This window comes from Ambystoma mexicanum, chromosome 5p, assembly GCF_040938575.1.
Source record: "Ambystoma mexicanum isolate Mex_15411 chromosome 5p, UKY_AmexF1_1, whole genome shotgun sequence".
Taxonomy (NCBI): domain Eukaryota; kingdom Metazoa; phylum Chordata; class Amphibia; order Caudata; family Ambystomatidae; genus Ambystoma; species Ambystoma mexicanum.
This window is the reverse complement of record NC_090930.1, coordinates 420,276,174-420,296,095: the sequence shown is the minus strand read 5'-3', so window position 1 is coordinate 420,296,095 and position 19,922 is coordinate 420,276,174. Positions and strand designations below refer to the sequence as shown.

The following is a 19,922-nucleotide window of genomic DNA, read 5'->3' as shown; positions in this document are numbered from 1 at the left end:
AATAACTATAGCTGTGCATGTGTCCTACACCAAAGCTCCGCTTGTCACCGGGTATTGAGTGGAAGAGAAAGTGGATGTTGATATTCATAAAGTCCTACAGTACCACTCAAAGGACTCCAGAAATGTCTTTGTGAGTTCTCCCATCCCTGAAGCATTCAGACGTTTAATCAGGATCTTATGATTGTTTTGAAGGGCACCTTGAGATCTAAACGTATGAGTGCCCCAGCTCCATGGAGAATCCACCAAGTATCTCACCTGATCCAAGATGGCAAACAAGACTGACTCCATCCCACACATAAATACTGCCTGAAGACTCAGGTTTCCACGTGGAGTTGGAAATTATTGCTCCCCACTCTTTCATGTAACTAAGCAGGGAAGCAAAAGTTGCCAAGCTCCGATATGTCAAGCCAGATTTTTTTCTGGGGTGGCATGAGTACATCAGTTTGTAAGGATTTTGGAATTGGGCCTGATTGCAGCGTGATGTTGCTCATAAATCTTATCAGATTGGCTGCCACTGAAAAACGGTTTTTAGTGTATTTTGATGCACGAGGGTCCTACAAGGAACCTGTGCATCTGCTAGGTCAATTTAAGTCTTTATCTGAATTTAACTTCCTCAACTTGATTAGTAGCAATATGGTCATATTCTGATGTCCCAGAATATCCAATGAGGGAGCAATAGTGGAGAGATTGTAGCAATGAAAAAAGTTGTGAGGGACTTGTATTGCATCCTACTATGTAAAATGTTGTCTGCGGATGCTTGAAGATTGCAGAATTCATTTAGGATGTTAAACAATTTCTTTTGGGGGTCATTTTTGCTAGCCAGGTATTATTATTATTATTATTATTATTATTATAGAATTCTGTTTTAGAAGAGTATACAATTATTTATAATGGATTAGTTATTTACTTAAGGTTGTCTGGCCAGAGTGAGCTTGTGACCTATGCCAGATGCTTTTTAGTTTCCTTCTTTTTTCTTTGAGCTTCTAGTTATGCTGAGAACCACACAATTCATTTTCTAACATTGCCATGGTTAGGTTTGTTAGAGCAAGATATATCTAATTTCAAGGAAATGTCATACTTCATTTTTAACTGGACTTCTTAATACTGAATGTGGGGTCATTTTCCATAGTATTACCAAAAGCTAATTCAAGATGGTCTGCCCACTTGTTTACGTCCTGGGTTTTCCAGGATCTTTGGAATTTCACAGCGGTAGAGCCTTAAGACTCAAGGGTTGTCGAACGAGTTGTGGGGTGATCTGACCATGCCACTGCGATTGATGAATTAAAACTAACTGTATTAATAGGTGCACATATTGGATCGCTGAGGTGGCCTTTCTCGTGGAAGGGCCCGCATGTTTTTTTAGCAGAGACTTCTTCTGTCCTCAGCCTAAATGTTGAAATTGCCTAGAGTAACTAAGCAAGTATATTTAAATAATATGTCCACTGCAGCATCTGCTCTGCAGTCTACACATGTTGGGTGTATGGGGGTCTTTACAGAAATAAGATATTTTGAGTATAAGGGTGAAAGTGCAGACCCCAACTTGGTAATGGGGGAACACTTTAGAGCCACGCTTAAGATGACAGCCTATGATGCGCATGCGCCAGAATTTCACAGCTTTTTATTCTAATCTGCATTGTGCGTTCCCTTTTGATCAGGGTACATCCATCTCCCCTGTTAGCGGTGCGTGCTTGAGTGATCATTTCTGGGTTTCCCAGCGAATACTCTGCAAGGTGAGCACATTTTGTGCACCTCGAGACTCACTGACCGACTGAGGCAGGAGGTGGCCTGAGAAAACATGGAAGACTGCAGCTTTGCATACACAGCTGTGACGGACTTCGGGAGAGGCATGGCTGGCTCTTTCCCGAGGCCGCCCTATTGCACAAAGGACTGAGAAGGCTCCTGAGCACCCTCTCATGGATGGCACAATTATGTGAATGCCAATCTTTATCACTCCAGCGTTGTTTGCCGCTCACTGCCTGGGCTCGCTTCACTTCTCTGAGAACATTCAAGCCGAGACCTTGCAAGAAGGTGAGATTTGTTTCCAATTGTTGTTCTGGCATGAACCACTCATTGCAACTTCCTGTGTGTTCATTTGCTGAATACAGGTGCCGCAATTAAGATTGTTTGGAGGGGGTATGGTATGGTAATGTTTAGTTGAAAAGCACCTGCATACAACGCAGTGTTTCAAAGCGCTCAAGGAGGGAGGGAACAAGGGGAAAAACAGTTGTCCAGAGCCCTTGAAATTCTGAAACAATAATAGTCTACACAGGCAGAGTAAGTGCATATGATATAATTAACAGTGGCGAGAACAGCAAATGGGCCTGATGACGATTCTGCAATTTTAACAAGTGCATTAAGGTGCCACCATGCAGGGAGTGAAGACAGGGGGAACAGACAGACGATCTTCAGGCATAGTGCATTCAGATAGGGCAAGTGTGCAGATGATTACAGGGGAGGGGGAGGTGGAGGGGCGGCAAGTCCTGTGGGGGGTGTCCAAGTACACCCAGTCGGTGGAGGCTGGGGTAAGTGCAGAGAGATGCCACCCTCTTGGTTCATTGATGAAGTGCAGTGATGATGAGGCGAGTCAGGGCTCCGAGGCAAGTTCGAGAGGACTGGCGGGGGTGCCAGGGACCTGTGAGACTGAGGTACACCAGGCGGCCAGTCAGCAAGCTGTACGTAAAAGGAGGGAGAGAGGGAAAAAGCAGAGGTTAGCAGGGAAGAGGGAGAGAGAAGGAAGAGGGGAAGAGGAAATCTTGAGGAGTTTCTGGAACTTAAGGAGAACATTACATTGGGTGACAGAGAAAGTAAGCTTATTTTACATATTGAATACCATCTCCTTACCCTTATTAATCTTGAAGATCGTCGCCATATCCTTTAGATGACTATACACTATGGTACAATATCAGATTATAAAATAAACTGGGACACACCAGGCTTACCTTGGACCTCTCCAGGATCCCACCTGTCCAAAGTATTTCCACTTAACATGCTTGGGAATTAAGATAAAGAGCATGATAAACAGTTTAATTAAATTCAACTATGGTACTTTGTGGTAGGACATAGTGTTTCAAGGCGCAACCTGGCAAGGGAGGGGGAACAAAGGGAGGACAGGACAAACTATTTTACCAGGCCTAGTGTCATTCAGATCGTGCAAGTGTGCAACAAGAAGTGCAGGGCAGAGGGTACAGGGAGAAGTGCCCTCAGAGCAGCAGGGCCCTGAGCCAAGTGCAAGGAAGGCTGGAACTACAGGGGGTAATCCCAGCCTTGCATTGCAAGCTTAGACTGGCGACAGTGCAAGGTGGGCCAAGCAGCAAGTGCAAGGGGTATGGTCACGGGGGGCCTGTTGTCCTGTGGGACTCGGAAGACACAGAGCAGCCAGTCAGCAGACTGAGCAGGAGCAAGGGAAGGTTAGCAGGGGAGAGGGAGCGAGAAAGAAGAGGAGAAAAGGAATGTCTTGAGGAGGTTACGGAACTTAAGGAGATCCGGCTCAAGGCAGAGAGAGGTAGGGAGGTCATTCCAGAGGGCGGCACCTGCAAAGGAGAAAGATCTACCCCCCCCCCATTCTTTGCTTGAAGAAGTGACTCACCCGCAGAGTTTTCGAAGTAGACGAGCAGAGGGCTCTAGGCGGAAGGTACTTAGGAAGAGAGAGTTGAAGGTAGTGAGGGTCTCGGCCCCAGACAGCCCTGTGGACGATGCAGAGGGTTTTACACTTGATCCTTGCAGCCACTGGGAGTCAGTGGAGCGATTTCAGGGCAGTAGAGATGCATTCCCTGGGCTTGAGGCCAAGAATAAGTCTTGCGGTTCTGTTCTGGATGAGTTGAAGAGGGCGAAGTGTAGAGTTGGGCAGATTGAGAAAGAGGCTGTTGCAGTAGTCCGGCCTAGAGAGAACCAGTGCTCTGGAGACAGTGAGCTTCTGGGGGAAGGTGAGAAAAGGGAGAATACATCTGAGGAGATACAGCTGGAAATGGGCCATCTTGGCAAGGTACGTGATGTGTGGAAAGAGTGGAGTCAAAGATGACCCCAGGGTTTTTTGCCTCACAAGAGAGTGCGGGCAGAAGGCCCAAATAGGGCGGCCAGAGTGAGAGAGGAAAAGCGGGCGCAGGGGTCCCAAGGAGAAGGATCTCAGTCTTACTGACATTAAGGCAGAGATCAAGGCACACCATGCCTGAATAGCAGATAGACAGCCAGGGATGAACGGGGAGCAGGAGGAGGCAGAGGGTAGCCTGAAAGAGCTGCGTGTCAACCGCGTAACACTGAAAATTAGAGGAAAAGTTAGAGATCAGGAGGCCCAAAGGGGCCAGATGGTCATTGAAGATCCAGGGGGAGAGGATAGAGTCCTGGGGAACACAACGTGTGGAGAGAGAGGTGGTGGAGAGAAAAGACCCAAGCTGAACCTCGGAAGTTCGGTTCAGGAGGAAGGGGGTCAGCCACGCCAGATCCGTGCTGTCCATGGTCTCTCCGAGATGAGCAATCAGGATGCTGTGGTTGACAATGTCAAATGCAGAGGAAAGGTTGAAGGGAATGAGTACAGAGGTAGAGGTAGAGTCAAGATTAGAGGACAGATCTTCACAGGTGTTCAGGAGTGCAGTTACATGCCTCTGGATGCTCTGAAGCCAGACTAATGGTCATAGAGACAACCAACAGATTCAGCTGGGAGCTGGGAGATGGCCAACGTCTCCAGAAGTTTGCCAAGGAAAAGAGTGATTGAGATCGTGTGATAGTTTGCCAGAGTGGAGGGATCAGCAGAAAGCTTTTTTAGTAGTGGGTGAACAAGGGAATGCTTGAGAAGAGAGGGGAAAAATCCAGTGGCAAAGGAGTGATTATAGAAATCGGCCAAGGCTGGAACGAGAGAACCAATGTTGTCCTTAATGGTTCTGGAGGAGCAGGTGGGGGGGTGGATCATCTGTTTGGATGAGACTTTCATAGACCGGACTGGAAACCTCATCAGGTGTTACAGGAGAGGGGGGAGAGAGGGGGAAGAGAAGGAGAGGCTGCCAAGGAGGGCCTGAGAGAGGTAGAGGGAGAGAGATGACAGAGGAGGGTAGTACAGACATGATGTCCTGGGTTTTAGTGTTGAAATGAGAAGCCATAGCCAGAAGTGGGGGCCTAAGCTTTCCTAATATTAAACTGGCTGCCCCTTTTGATTAGATCTAATTTCTCTGGCAGGGAAAATCCATTATGGTCCCAATATGTAGGCTCCAATTTATAGGCACTTCTTAATTGACAAACAGTTTATTAACTTGGTTGGGACTCTAAGGGGAAAGGAAGCATACATCCCTGCTTTTCAACTGTTTTTTTTTTCCTTCACTGAATTTTCAACAAAATATCATTCACCTAAAATAGAATTTTGGCAATATCTCCAACTAGACATTGGGCCTCATTATGACTCTGGCGGTAGCCTGCCGCCGGAGTCATTTATTTTCTGACGCCTGGGAATGGGCCATTACTGGGGCATTTCAGCCCCGGCGGACCTGGTAATTGCCCATTCTCGGGTGCCGAAAAGAATAACTCCCCATTCCCATTTGAGTCCCATTGGATTCAATGGGAAGGTCGGATGCACCGGCACCATTTGTGAATGGTGCCGGTGCATCCGACATGGTCTGCTTGCAGGTCACACCTGGTGGGCGAAAAGGCACCCGTGAGCCGACCTCGTAGTTTGATGATCCGGTAACAACGGTACCTACAAGCTTACCCGTACCGTTGTTACCAGACCGGCAACCTTATAATGAGGCCCATTGCCTCTGACCGTTTTTTACATAAAGAGGTCCTTAACGATCCCCATGTGACACATACCTCTGTTTCTGGTTCTGAGAGTGGGTGGGGGCATTTCCTTTGCTTACGCTATGCTTCAAAAGCACCCAGCTAATCTACATGCGTCACTGAGGCCGGTATTAAAGAATCTTAGTCTACAATTCACATATGGCAGTGACAGTAGTAGATGGGTCAATGGGCGGTAGCCTAGAGATGCCAATGCACACTTAATCTTCTATACATTTTTGCATATGTCATATTGGTATCCTTCCCTTGTGAGGAGACTGGATGAATCTTCCTATGTATGGCGTGTGCCTGTACTACTGCTGTAAAGCTGTGAATGAGGGTCTTGGCGGTGTAAGGAAGGCATGGTATCAAACAGTGAAGACGTACCTAAGTGACCACAGTTCAAGGGTGTTTATTGAACTTCAATGGGTTGTTTTAACGCCCATCTAACCCTAAATCTAAGGTTGAGAGCAAGAGCCGACCATCAAATAATGCAGTTGTAGTGGAATCTCTGTCAAAATAAAAGGGCCTACACTAATAAACCTATTGCCAATCCTTCTAAATGCAAATGGTGTGGGGAAACGATGTATGCAAAAGAAAAGTGTTCAAGAAACAATATGTCAGGATATATGAGCAGTTGGCTTCCCTTCTCCATGTTTTCCGCATGGGTCAAGGTGATGCACTCGAGATTTGCACACACTCTGGCTTCTCTGCCATGAGGATGCAGTTCAAAATATAGGTACCTGGGGCTTCTGCGCCAAAGTCGCTTTTCCAATAAAAGTCTCTTATTGCAGAGTGCCAGGTGCAACAAACAAGTATCAAAGTTTCCTTCTCATCAGGATTTTCATATTCACAAGTTCTCAGGTTTACTCACCACAGTCTCCCTGGGTCGCGCTCGGACCACAGTCTCCCTGGGTCGCGCTCGGACCACAGTCTCCCTGGGTTGGACTTGGACCACTTATAATCTTGCTTTCTTTTGTTATCAAAATTCAAAGACTTTTGACTGTGCAGGACCACTTCGATTCACTCCATGTATTACTTTCACTTTTGTGTCTGCCACTTCTTGGCTGGGAACTACACACAGAGACCTTAGATTGAAAACACCTGCTGTGCCAGACCACTCTTTTACTTTGTCTCTTACCTTCTACATGTTCATATTCTTTGCTTTTGCGCTCTTCATACAATGTTGCCGCTTGCAACCTTGACTTCAACACAGACCGGTCTTGCATCGGGCTCCCCAACTCACCAGCTGTGTTGATTTCTCTGGCACTGCTTTGATCTTGAAACCCAAGGACAGTACCACAGCAGCTGCTGTTCCTCCCTGACTCGCCTAGTCATGTAGGAGGGCCCCTGGTTTCTGACACACAATGCAGGATTCTTCAATCTGGTTACCTGGCCTCGCACCTTTCAATCTGAAGGTTTCTGGAAATTAACGGTTTCTCACCAGAAAGGTCAAGGGTATCTCCTGCCTTGCTTTCCCTTCTCGGTTTGCTGCCTTTCTCCCCTCGTTCAGCTGCTGCCTGGAAAAGACAATTCCTTTGTGTGCTTTGCTTCGCTCAGTGTGCTCTCGTGCTCCACCTTTTATCAGTGTGTGGAAGCTTAATGGAAGTCAGGTGTGGGTTGTTAAAAGTAATTGCCTGACCATCGTATCGGGACATGTTGAGTGTAATGCTCAGCTTTGAGTCTGTTTTCTCCCAGAGTGGGTTGTCTGTTTAAAAGTGTTTGTGTAGGGAAAGGGGCCGTGGGGGGGGGCAAGATCCCAAGTATCCTTCCTAAAGTATCCTTCCTGATGGGATGGGGTAAAGGTATTGCAGGGGAGGGGTAAAGGTAATACAGGAGAGGGGATACCGCATCTCACCATCCCACTCTCTAAAGACCCCTCACCCAGGTGATCTGTCCACACTGGTCCACCCCCAGGAACCGGATCAAAAAGCGATGGCCGTGTCCTGGCCAGCTGGATGACAGATCCTCGGGCACAAGTCTGTGAGACACCACCTGGTTCACAGAGGTCATATTGTCTGCATTGTGGATCCCCACAGAAGATGCTCAATCCATGGCAAAACTGTGAATCTCAGAAGCTACAGCTTGTACTGTCGCACCAACCAAAAACATTGTGACTTTTAGCTATTCAACGCCAGAAGTAGAATAGGATACTGGAAATGGAAAATAAATGATTTATACTCAAAATGGTTCGTCAGGTAGCTGCATTTTGAGTGTTTATTGCTCAAGAGAACTGCCGCAAAGGAGACTGCTGCACCTTTGTGGCAGAGCGTTTTGCCACACCTATGGTGTGAGAAACCTGTATTGAAGTACTAATTTGAATGCCTGTATGTTCTAGTTGGCATTGCACATTCCTACATGACAATTTGGCAGTCTGCATGCAAACCTTTCTGTCTTTCTGGTTCTATTATCTTTGTAAATTAAAACAGATAAAAAGATATTCACAAGAAATAAATGAGGGTAATGTGCCACTTCTGCCTGTTGGGTGGTTGATGTGACTGATGTTATAGTTCTGTGCAAGCCTATCCTTGGAACAGATGGTACTGCTCTCTAAGGTTTTGTCAAAAAGAATATCTCAATGAAATTGGGTGGCTAAAGATGGAAAATATTCTTCATAAGCAGTCGGTGTGTGTATGTAACCAAATACAGCGTCAGTTTGGAGAAGGTGTATTGTCATGAAGTTGATTGTGATTGAGAGGTTGATGGGAGATAAATGTGGGTGGTAGTAGCTGAAAGGAGGGGGGTTAATTTAATAATCTTGAAGCCTTGGAGACTGGATTTATTCTGGTCAATGCAGGGTGGAGTAGCAAAATTTAGCTTCAGGGCTTCTTAAGGGCTGTATACAGATCATTGGTCTGTTGGACGCATTGATGTATTCTGATTCTCTGGTGGTCCTGGATGGGCAGAGACTGGCTTGCCTTTGGCTTGCCTTCCAGATGTGCCAGTAGGTGAAGGATCTGTTAAGAACTTTGTGGGGCATGATGTGGCGGGCCATGCAACCAAAACAAGTGAAGAAAGATTACTATTAGGGTGGTAGGAGCCCAGACACACTCGGAGAAAGTGGTTCGCTCTACAGTGGACAAAAGTAAAAAAGAAAGGTGTCCACAGTGTAGTTCCAGACATAGCGCCTTATAAGGAAAGAAATGAATGTCTGCACTTGTATGGCAATACAGTGTTGGAAATGATTGATTAAAATTAATGGTAAGTGATTGTAATCTAAAATCATTCAAATTATTGTGCAGATAATGGGTTAATTCAGTATAATGGCAAATAATACGTTTTGCCATGTTTAAATAATGCTAGGTTCAAGAGAAAAAAGGGACAAGACTACAATAGTCCCCAAACTTGTGAGTTGGAGAGGTCAGAAACCAACCATGTCTCAGATACCACAACAAGTGGAAAAAATGCTTCAGAGAAGGAACCAGAAGTGTGAAGGGATGGAAGACAAGTTAGGGGGAGATATGGCCTCACTGCATGACACCCCCAATTCTATTGTGAAAAACCTAGATACAAGGGTAAGAGAGAATCCGGAAGATGGGGTTCAGGTAAATATGCAAGGAATTTTAAAAAGTTGGTTCATAAGGAAATGCACACACTTGGTGTTCTTTTGTAGACCTAAGGATAAATTAAATTGCATGTTATAACATTAGATTGCCTAGTAAAATATGCATGACGCATCATGAGATGGTATATCAGAGCACGTCATGATTCGTGACGTCATGAAGTCCTGTGCCAATCTGGGTTTTCAAACATTTGTGCCTTTCACTACATTTGTGGAAGGCCCGAATTACTGGTTGTAAAGTGAGCAGAAAAAAGTTATGCTGGTCTTTGCACTGGCACATTTAAAGGAGTGTTAAGGCTGACCATATTTGCACTAATGGCAGTTTTCTTGTTAATTCCCAGGCAAATATTGCCACTGCACTTGAGGTAACACCAGCCATATTAATAATTGTGTCGAGGCTACATCAGAAGTGCAGGTACAATGGCCAAATGATTGCTATTTTAGCACATGTGAGATGCCTGGAATTGTGCCGGTATTCCCAACAGTGGAAATCCTTGCATTGCCCCAATGCTAAATAGAGCCATAACTAGGATTTTTTTTGCATCACAACAAACCTAAATCCAATCCCTTTCCAGCAATCGTACTAGTTCAGTTTGTAATTTCCATGGTGATTTCACAATGTACATGTGTCATAGACCAGTTCTCACAGGTACTTTGGTGTTGGAGGCCCCATGCAGACCTGCTGTCTTGCAGACTGGCTAGGTTGGTCGGGCAGTTCAGCTCACCTCAACCGACATGCAAGCCAATATCAGGCACTGAATTGGGCACAGAGTATTTTCTGCTGTGTCCATGGCTAGTTTTGTGCTCCGGGCCTTAGACACCCACCTGGAGCATTGGCCTCCCTCCTTTGCAAAACAGGTGACCGTACAAGTTGCTTGTAGAAGGGAGGCAGTGATGGGTTATATGGACTTAATTTGGGGTCTAATTGAAAGCGTATAAAGTGGGAGCTATTTAAATTAGCAGCAACCTGGGGACGTGGGTTGGGGCCATGGCGAACAGTCGGGTCCGGTGAGAGCTCCAGGCCGCGACCATGTGTTTGCCCGTAATGCCCCAGTAAAGTTCAGGTTTTTGACAGCAAAATCGGCGTCCTGTGGAGCCTGGAGACTTCTGCAGCCCATGCCTCAATGCCATCGTCCTGAGGCGAAAGAGAACCGAGTTTGAGGCGGATCCATCCTGCGGGAAGTCTGGAAGCGGGTGGCAGCCCAAGATGGCCGACGGCGGCCCTCTCCTCAACTCCCGAACCGAGCGGGAACTGCGAGTGCTCACTCTGGAGCTGGTCGTAACCTTTCCCTCTCGAAATGGCTAAAAACTGAGTGCTCAGCACCCCCGCCGGGGTACGCATCGGTGGCGGAGCAGTGTCCAACTGCTGCTGCAGTGGGTCCTGCCTCCGGACGAAGCCCTGGGGGCACCCCGGTCTCGGCGCTGGAGCCCCAAAGTGCCGGGTCTGAAGACCAGCGGTGGGAAGAGTGCGCTGGGGTGGGGCTCCTTCTCCCAGGCTTCGCCCCCTTACATCTGAGAGCCCTGCAAAACCCCAACACCAAAGTCCCAGAGGGGCATCTCCGCCCACGGTGCACCCGGCTTCCATACCCACGGGGCCCAGTACTGACAGCAGCAGGCTCTGTCCTGTCCACAGACAAGCCCAACGAGCCCTCCGGCGTGGGGAAGCAGCCGAAAAATCATCCGCAACTGCAGGATAAGCCCAGTCCCCTCACCCGAACCAACCAGCTTCACCAGTTTGCACCCGGGCCGGCGCAGAGCCCAACCACAACAGCAGCGGATCCCGCCTTCAGACAAAGCCCTGGGGGGGCTCAGAGTCCTGCACAGGAGGTCTGGAATGCCGCTCACCCAGCATCTCTGCTCACGGGGTCCAGCACGGGCAGCCCCGCCCCGCTCACACAGAGCCAACGAACCCTCCAGCTCCGGTGCGGGGCTGCATCGGAAATTCATCATCAGTAGCAGCGGGACGGGCCCAGCCCCGAAGGCCCAAAGCGGAGTCCGGTTTCTTTCCCAACCGCACCGGCTTGCACCTGTGCCGGGGTGGTGCCCAACTGCAGCTGCAGAAGCGGCGGCTCTCGCCATCGGACGAAGCCTGGGGAGCACTCCAGCCTTGGCGTAGGAGATCCGCACGCCGAGCCCCAAGATCTACAGCGGGCAGAGCGCGGCGGTGGGGCGCCCCTCCTCCCGAGCTTTGCCTCAACACCAAAGGCCTGAGGGAGCACCACCGCCCGCGGCCCCCCCCACCATCTGCGCCCGTAGGGCCCGGCACCAACAGCAGCGGGCCCCCCCCCGGCTAACAGTCGGAGCCCAACAAACTCTCCGGCTCTGGTGCGGGATCGCATCGGAACCCTACCCACAGCAGGGCACCCCCGAAGGTTTGAAGCACGGAATCTGGGCCGTGCCCTATCCAGGCACAACAGCGAATGCAGCCGCTTCTCCTGCGGGGGCCGGTGGCCCCCTCCCCCTCAGTCATCCTCGGCAGCAGCAGAGTGAACCCGGCCGGGGAGGAGCGCGGCCCAGAGCTCCCTTTCCTCCCCCTCCCGGACCCATCGGCTCTCCGCGGCCGGCAGTCTGCAGAGGCCCACGTGCGATCCGGAGCCCTCTGGTTCCCAGCTGGAGCTGGGGGGGGCCCCTCCCTCTGCTGGCCTGCCGCCGTTGTTGTCCGGAGTCAGGCAGAGGGAGGCCCCATCAGCGATCCTGACTGCGCGGGCCCCGGTGCCCGCTCCCGGAGGAAGGTAGGGTGGCACTTGCCGCATCAAGTAGGAGGTTCCCGGGTCAGCAAACCAATCTCTCTACTCCGGCTCCGGGTTAGGGGGGGGGCGCGCCCTCCTTTGGTGAGACCTGTGCACAGGCTGTGGGGGGGAACATGTTTCTATTCCCACCCGCTGAGCCCCGCAGCCCCGGGGGTTCCCTTGCGCCCTCTTCCTGAGACTACCCCAGGCCCCCCGGAGAAGTGACCTGTCTGAAGAGGGCCCGGAGTTTGCCCGCACTCCACCAGATTCCAAGACTCTGTAAGGCTCAACTTCCAACTATTCGTCTGGCCCCGCAGCAGAGCCACGACACAAACCTGCCCAGCAGGGGGGTTAAAATTGTGGGGGGACCCTGAGTGCCCTAAAACAACCAACTCAGTGGTGGGTCGGACGAGCTCCTGCCTAGGTCACAAGGAGTTATGGCCAGGAATCAAAAATCAGCCAAGCAAACAGACATAGCGACCCTACTATCTACTACCATGGGTGAAAAGTCCAAGAAAGGGGAGCATAATGACACCACGGGTGCATCCACAGACCCCCACAACAAGCCACCAACCCAGGGAGTGACGAAAGCTGATCTCGAGGAGCTCCTATCGGCCATACCGAAGGAGTATCAAAGGGCACAGAAGAACTGAAAGGTAAAATTGCGTCCCTGGACAAAAGAGTCGGCGAAGTCGAAACCAGAACAGAAGAAATCGAGACCACCCTGTTCGAGAAAAACTTTGAGATAGGGGAAGGGGCTGACAGACTCACCTCACTAGAGGCCAGATGCAAAGCCCTCGAGAATAAGCAAGAAGAAGCTGAAAACGGGTCCAGGCGCAACAATATCCGCTTGAGGGGCATTCCGGGCTCGGTTCCCGACGAAGAACTGGCCTCCTACGTCAACGACCTATTTCGCTTCATCCTAACGCTCCCAGATGGAGCCCCCCTGGAACTGGATAGGGTACACCGGGTTAGAGCCAGACAAAACGCAAACTCGGTGCCGGTCATTCTAGCGAGAGTTCACTTTTACAAAGTCAAGGAAGAAATCAGGCATGAAGCCAGAAGCTCGGCCCGAATCGGCTTCCGAGATGCTGAAATATCCCTTTACCAGGACCTGGCTGCGTCCACCCTCGCAAAGAGGAAAGGCCTCAAGCCCCTCGCCGAATGGCTGCGTGAGAGGAAAACAACCTACCGCTGGGGCTTTCCCACAGCTCTAATCTTCAATTGGGAGGGCAGACCTCGGATAATCCCTTCTCCTAAAGAAGCTGAGCAATTCATGAACCCGGAATCCGAGGAGGAGCCCCCTGCAGAAACTGCAGAAACCCCGTGAAGATCCCACCAGAGCTTGGACCAAACTAGCAGGGCGTCGCAGACCCCGAGGCCCACCAGGCAAGCCCAAAAGGGAAAACAACCACTGAGTGGGACGTCGAAAGGCCTCAAGCTGACTCCATTAAATGAACCCTTTAGCCTCTACCTGAACTTTACTGATCAACAGAAGAGGCAATGCTTGCCTCCAAACAGAGGTACTACACCAGTCCGGCCGAATGCCCCGTTGGTTGAAGGCTAGTCCGGAAACCTGGTTATTGTTGGGGGGGGGGGACGAGAGAAGGGAGGGAGGGAGGGAGGAGGAGGGGATGACTCTCATAAAACGGGGCACATGGCGGAAAACAATACTTGACGACGGGGAACAGGAAATCTCCAGGGAAGACTACGAAGCGTCCGATCTAGGACTTAAAGGATGGGGTCGCTAGACAAGACACATCGATCACGACGTGGAACGTGCAGGGGCTCAATGCACCAAGAAAGCGGAAATCGGTGGAGCACAAACTGGACCAACTGGCAACGGACATAGTCTTCCTCCAAGAAACCCACTTGATTGCAGAGGGTGAAAAGCGTATATGTTTTCGACGCTACCCGAAATGCTACTTCGCCTCAGCTACACAGGAAAAGAGGGGTGTCGCTATCCTCTTAACCCAAAATCTCCCACTATCACAGATCACCATCAAAAGAGATCCGGAGGGCAGATTCCTGCTCCTGAAAAGGCCTCTTAGTCGAACTACCGATCACCCTGATGGCAATCTACGGGCCGAACAAAGAGCAGGACCAATTCCTCCGTAGCCTCCTCCCAACCATCCAGGCCTTCACCACAGGCCACCTGCTAATCGGAGGGGATTTCAACCTCCCCCCAGACCTGAGGGTAGATGAGACACTCCCAGCCTCGAGGGAAGACTTTGGCAAATCCTTGGCCCTGGCGGAATTCCTGCGGGAAACCGAAACCATAGACATCTGGAGACTACGCAACCAGGGAGAAAGAGATTACACATTCTTCTCACATGTACATCGAGGCTATTCGCGGAATGACCTCCTTCTCGCTGCTAACACCATAGCCCCCTGCGTGGAGAACATCCAAATCGGACCCATTGCAATCTCGGACCACGCTCCAGTCACGATGACGCTGCTGTTGCACAGAGCTCCCGAACTCACTCAGAGGCAATCCTCACCGACCTAGCGGCCAGTTCCGACCTCGAGGAGGCGATTCAGAACTATTTCAGAGAGAACACCACCCCAGACACTCCAATAGCAACAGTGTGGGACGCCATGAAGCCGGTAATCCGAGGGGTGGTGATGGATTTGTCAGCGAGACTCGAGCACCAAAACCTGCTGAAGCAACGAAAGCTGGAGGAAAGACTCGTAGAATTAGAAACCAAGCTCAGAACGCTATACGAAAACAACGCAGCGAGAACTAAAAAGAGCAAAAAGGGAGCTGGAGATCCACTTAGCAGACCGAGCCGCCAGAGCACTGACCTATACGAAACAGTATTACTACCTCAACAGCAACAAAGCGAACCGGCTCCTAGCACATAAACTGAAAACGCTCCAAACTAGGAACCACATCCATGCCCTGCTGGACAAAAAAGGCTCCCAGCACCACCTTGACCCTGAAAAGCTGGAAATAATGGTGCAGCACCACAAGGAAATTATGACGGGACCCCCGACGTCGACTCCAGCCATTACTCAATTCTTGGCCCCCATCCCAAAACCACAGCCATCCTCCGCACTCCTGGACTTGGAGGGCCTAATCTCAGCAGAGGAAGTTAGCGAAACGATCCGCCACCTGAAAAACACAACACCCGGGCCAGATGGGCTATCCTCAGAATTTTACAAGAAGTTTGCGCACCTGCTAGCACCGCAACTAGCGAATCTATTCAACTCATTCCTCTCCACTGGTTCCACGACAGCGTCAATGAACGAATCAATAACAGTACTGATCCCAAAGCCGGGGAAAGACCGAACGCTATGCGCATCTTACAGACCCATAACGCTTCTAAACAACGACGCAAAAATATTCGCCAAAATTCTGGCAAATCGATTGGCCCCCTCCCTCCTAGAGATCATTCACCCAGATCAAACATGCTTCATCCCGGGACGGGGCACCCAAGACAACATCCGCAGAACTATTAACATCATAGAGTGAGCAAACAGACTGAGCTCAAGACTAGCAGTCCTCTCCTTAGATGGGCATAAGGCGTTCGATATGCTCGACTGGGGCTACGTGGAGGAAATATTACGGCATTTTGGCTTTAGCCCAAACTTCAGGAAATGGGTCCTAGCCATCTATCAAAGTCCTTCTACGAGCCTACGCCTCAACGGGGCCAAATCCGGCAGCATACACATAACCCGGGGCACGAGACGAGGATGCCCACTCTCCCCGCTCATCTTTGCCCTATCATTGGAACCATTCGAGGACAGGGTCTGCTGAAATCTATCAATACACGGCCTCACGCACAAAAGCGAAACCTACAAAATCGCCCTATACGCAGATGATGTGCTCCTCACACTCACCCGTCCGGCAGACTCAATAAGTGCCCTATGGCGAACTCTCGAGGAATTTAGGGCGGCCTCAGGATTCACTATAAACATATCCAAATCAGTGGCGTTGGGCATCAATATTCCAAGTAAGTCGAAATCCAACCTCGAAGAGGAGTTCGGGATCCCTTGGGCAAGAAGCAGTATGAGCTACCTGGGAGTCCAGCCACCCAACAAAACTGAGAAGCTGTATAAAACAAACTCCCCGGCGCTCTTCAGAGACTTAAAAATCGACATCAACCGCTGGGAGAAACAAGAAATCTCCTGGTTCGGCCGAATTACAGCAATAAAGATGAACCTGACTCCACGGATGCTATATTACGCACAAGCACTGCCTGTGACGATCCGGGAGGAAGCCCTGCGAAAACTGCAAAGGGATATCTTAAACCTCGTCTGGGAAGGGAGGAAGTCTCGTATCCCGAAACGCATCATGCTCCGAAGTACAGCTCTCAGTGGCCTGGTGGTCCCCGATGTAGCAAGGTATTGCTTAGCAGTCCAGTTGGCCCCCGCGTTTGCCTGGAAGCTCAGCGGCAACCGCCCCAGGTGGTTGCAACTAGAAGAAGATTGGAGTAAGGCCCGCTAGAAGCTCTGCCCCACTCCAAAGAATCCAAAGGAACCCAAGAGTTAGGCCCCCTACCAGCAACAAGGAACACGATTGCCAGCTGGAAAACTGCAGCCTGCCGGTGGAAATGTAGGGGCACAACGGGCCCCCTCACCTCAATCTGGGAGAACCCAGACTTCTCCCCAGGAGTCTCACCAAACCAGTTCAGAGTGGAGAGCCGGTGGCTTAGAAACTATGGCAGATTTCTTTGAGAATGGGCGGCCTTTAAACTTTGAGGAGTGTAAAGCAAAATTCAAGATCCCGGAAACGGAAAGGTTTCGCTACACACAACTGAGGCACTGGCTGTCGAACCCCCAGGTCAGGAAACAGGGCAGCAGAGAACTCACCCTCTCAGCAAATCCCCCAAAAGGGAAAATCTCTGCACTGTATAAAGTACTGGACAGAACAGACCCCACTAAAAAATATATGTTGAAATGGGGAAAAAGACATTGGAAGACCGATCGATCCAGAGGAATGGCACCATATACGGTCTCGAGCACAAAAAACCTAAAAGTGTGTAACAAACAAAGAAAGTGCGTTTAAAGTCTGCTACAGATGGTACCGAACCCCGGTCATCAAAATAAGGGCAACCCAGCGATTACCGCCCAGTGTTGGAGAGGGTGCGCAGAACAGGGAACTCTGCTCCACCTCTTCTGGTCTTGCCCAAAAACCACCCTATTCTGGAAATATAGTCTGGAGCAGATCAAAGCAATCACCGGGCTTACCATTCCCTGGAACCCAGGAATCGTGCTGCTAGGGGCCACAGGAGACAGCCAATTTCCCCTCACAGGCTGCATGGCGGACCTATGCTCCCACCTCCTCACAGCCGCCAAGATCGCCATTGCCAGACTTTGGAAAAATCCGGAGGGCCCGTCCACGCACATGTGGTGGGCCAAATGTTGGTAAATTGTTGCTGCCGAGAAAGTCACGGCCATCAGACTAGGCAACAAGCCTAAATTCAAACGCATATGGGCCCCCTTCCTGGATTATGTGCAACTATTCCCGGGGGTAGCAAGACAGCCCCCAAGTCTACGCTGGATAGAAACCCAAGACTGAAAATAAAACGAGGCTAAATCTAGGCTTGAGAAGCAACGAGGCTCCTCCACCCCCCTGAGTCACAGGCAGCCAAGCAAACTAACCCCCCTAACTCCGCCGAACCCACTGCAAAGAGTCCGTCCTAAACATAGCTGGAGAGCCACACTGACCCTCTGAAACGACCCTAAGAACGAACTAAACAGTCTTCTGTTCCCATTGTGTAGACAGCTCCATGTCCCCCCATTTCTCCTCCCCCTCCTCAGTTGTTATGAACAGTTTTGTTTTGTTTTTGAAGACTATGTATATATAATTTGCTAAGACTCGGTTACATCCAATGCTGCCTACCGTTATAACCAGTTTACCGAATATGTAACAATCTAAGAAACTGTATGTCTTGTTATGCCAAAATTAATAAAAATAATGTTGGGGGAAAAAAAGAATTGGCAGCATCCTGGCAAATCTGCCTCTGTGTCAACTGGACATCAGGTAAATTGCCTAGGATCTGCGAAGTGGACATGCTCTAATTTGATATCTGGCAAAATTGTGTACTGGTAGTGATGATCTTGCTACATTAAAATATACATATGTAAAAACAGAAGACACTTTCCATCAGACCATTTGCTGCCTTATGGTGGCATTACCATGTTGATGTTAGTGTGTTACAAGTACCGTCTGGGTCAGTGGTTATTTCTGGCATGCTGCTGGCTATCTTAATGAATACAGTATCTAATCCCTCAGACATTATTTTAAAAGACTGAATTGGTTATTCATACCCAGTATATTTGCCTTGCCCTCTGTGGATGCAGTAGATGGTGAAATGGGCAGAGCAGCAGATGAGTTGCAGTCTAGAGAACTACATGCTCATTCTCCCCTTGTGTGGCTGCATCCATCATGAAATCGACATAGGTGCAAATATTTAGCTATAGGGTGTGTGGGAATTGTGCTCATCACAAGGGAGTGACTGGTGTTAATCGGCTTTACTGACTGGTTTTGATCTAACTCTACTAGGTCAATGGCCCAGACCTCCTGCTGGTGCCTGCCAGTGATGCCGGTCGTTGAATCAGTAGAGAACATGGTCTTCTAATACCCAGCTTGCTCCAGGCCCCATTCTTTTTTCCCCTTTAGAGTTCAATTTTCACATTTTCCTGTACTAATTGAGCTGGTGAGACAAAGATTACAACAGTCCCATTTAGGTTAATGTTGCAGTTGATGAAATGCTTCTATCCAGTCAAGGGAATTTAGTTAGAATAAATATGCAACACATTAATATGTGACAACTAAAACAGCAGCTGTTGCTTGAGTTGTTTGGTTTTATGCAGCCAGGATAAATATAAAATTGCAGTTTGAATACTTCAGCCAGCATATTTATACAGCAAGCCTCAATTCCTACTGCCAAGCAGGAAGCATAATAGTAACCGAGTCGATCAGGGAAGCTGGCACACAATTAATTGTGATTCATGGCAGCCTGGAGAACAGAACAGAATTACACATGCTCCTCTTTTGTCATACAGTCCTTCGAGTAGTGGTTCTTCTTTTAAGGCAGGTGTATGACATTTCTTAGAAGAGTTTGATTACTCATTGTGGGCAGTTGTGACAACAGGATGCATAGGAATCTCAATCTCCAAACCTTCCTGTAATCCTTACACTTGTGGTATTTAGTTCCATTTTAATGTCCCTGTGCTGTTCGTGGAACAATTGATTACAATAAAGAATTGTGCTCCATCGACACTTAACAACTTCATTTACTTGTGTGATAAAGAACATCTATTTTGTCCAATTTTATATGGGATCTTTGCCCATTGGAATTAGGACAGGACCTAAATGAAAGCTCTTTTCTTAATCTGTTTCCACTAACAAATTGTTACAAGTGAAACACTTGTGTATAGGCGCGTTATAAACGCCATGTCATATCATATATATCATATCATATAACACAATATTGAAAGCTTACAGAGGTGTATTGCCTGGACTGTTTCTGGTGTAATGTCCTTCAGAGTTAGAAAGAAATAAACACAATACAGATTATACCACAGCGCTTGGTTGATGGGATGGTCTTACTCGATCATTCACTCTCCATATCTTTAATCTGTAATCACATCCTGCTCTATGCAATGGGAGAAGGGACTGGTCTTGAGTCTGTATTGGTGTTTTCAGGTAGAAGATGATTGTCAGGGGTATATGTTGGTCTTTCTGGTTCTTTCTACTACCTCAAATTGAATAGAATAACAAATCATGCAAAATTGTCTTGTGCGCTTCAGTGGGTTGCCACTGGCATTTTGTGCATAATTTAAGATGTTGAAATCAAGTTACCAAACAAAACCTTACCTCTCATGCAACTATTCTTTTTTGAACCCCCATAAGGAAAGGATGC

At 49.0% G+C, this 19,922-nt stretch overlaps 1 protein-coding gene across 1 annotated transcript in view; it reads left to right on the top strand.

The window, feature by feature from the left end:
* The window catches only part of SLC9A6 (solute carrier family 9 member A6), a 906,904-nt gene that overhangs the window by 144,522 nt on the left and 742,460 nt on the right, over positions 1-19,922 (top strand). The gene's annotated exons all lie outside the window — the stretch shown is intronic.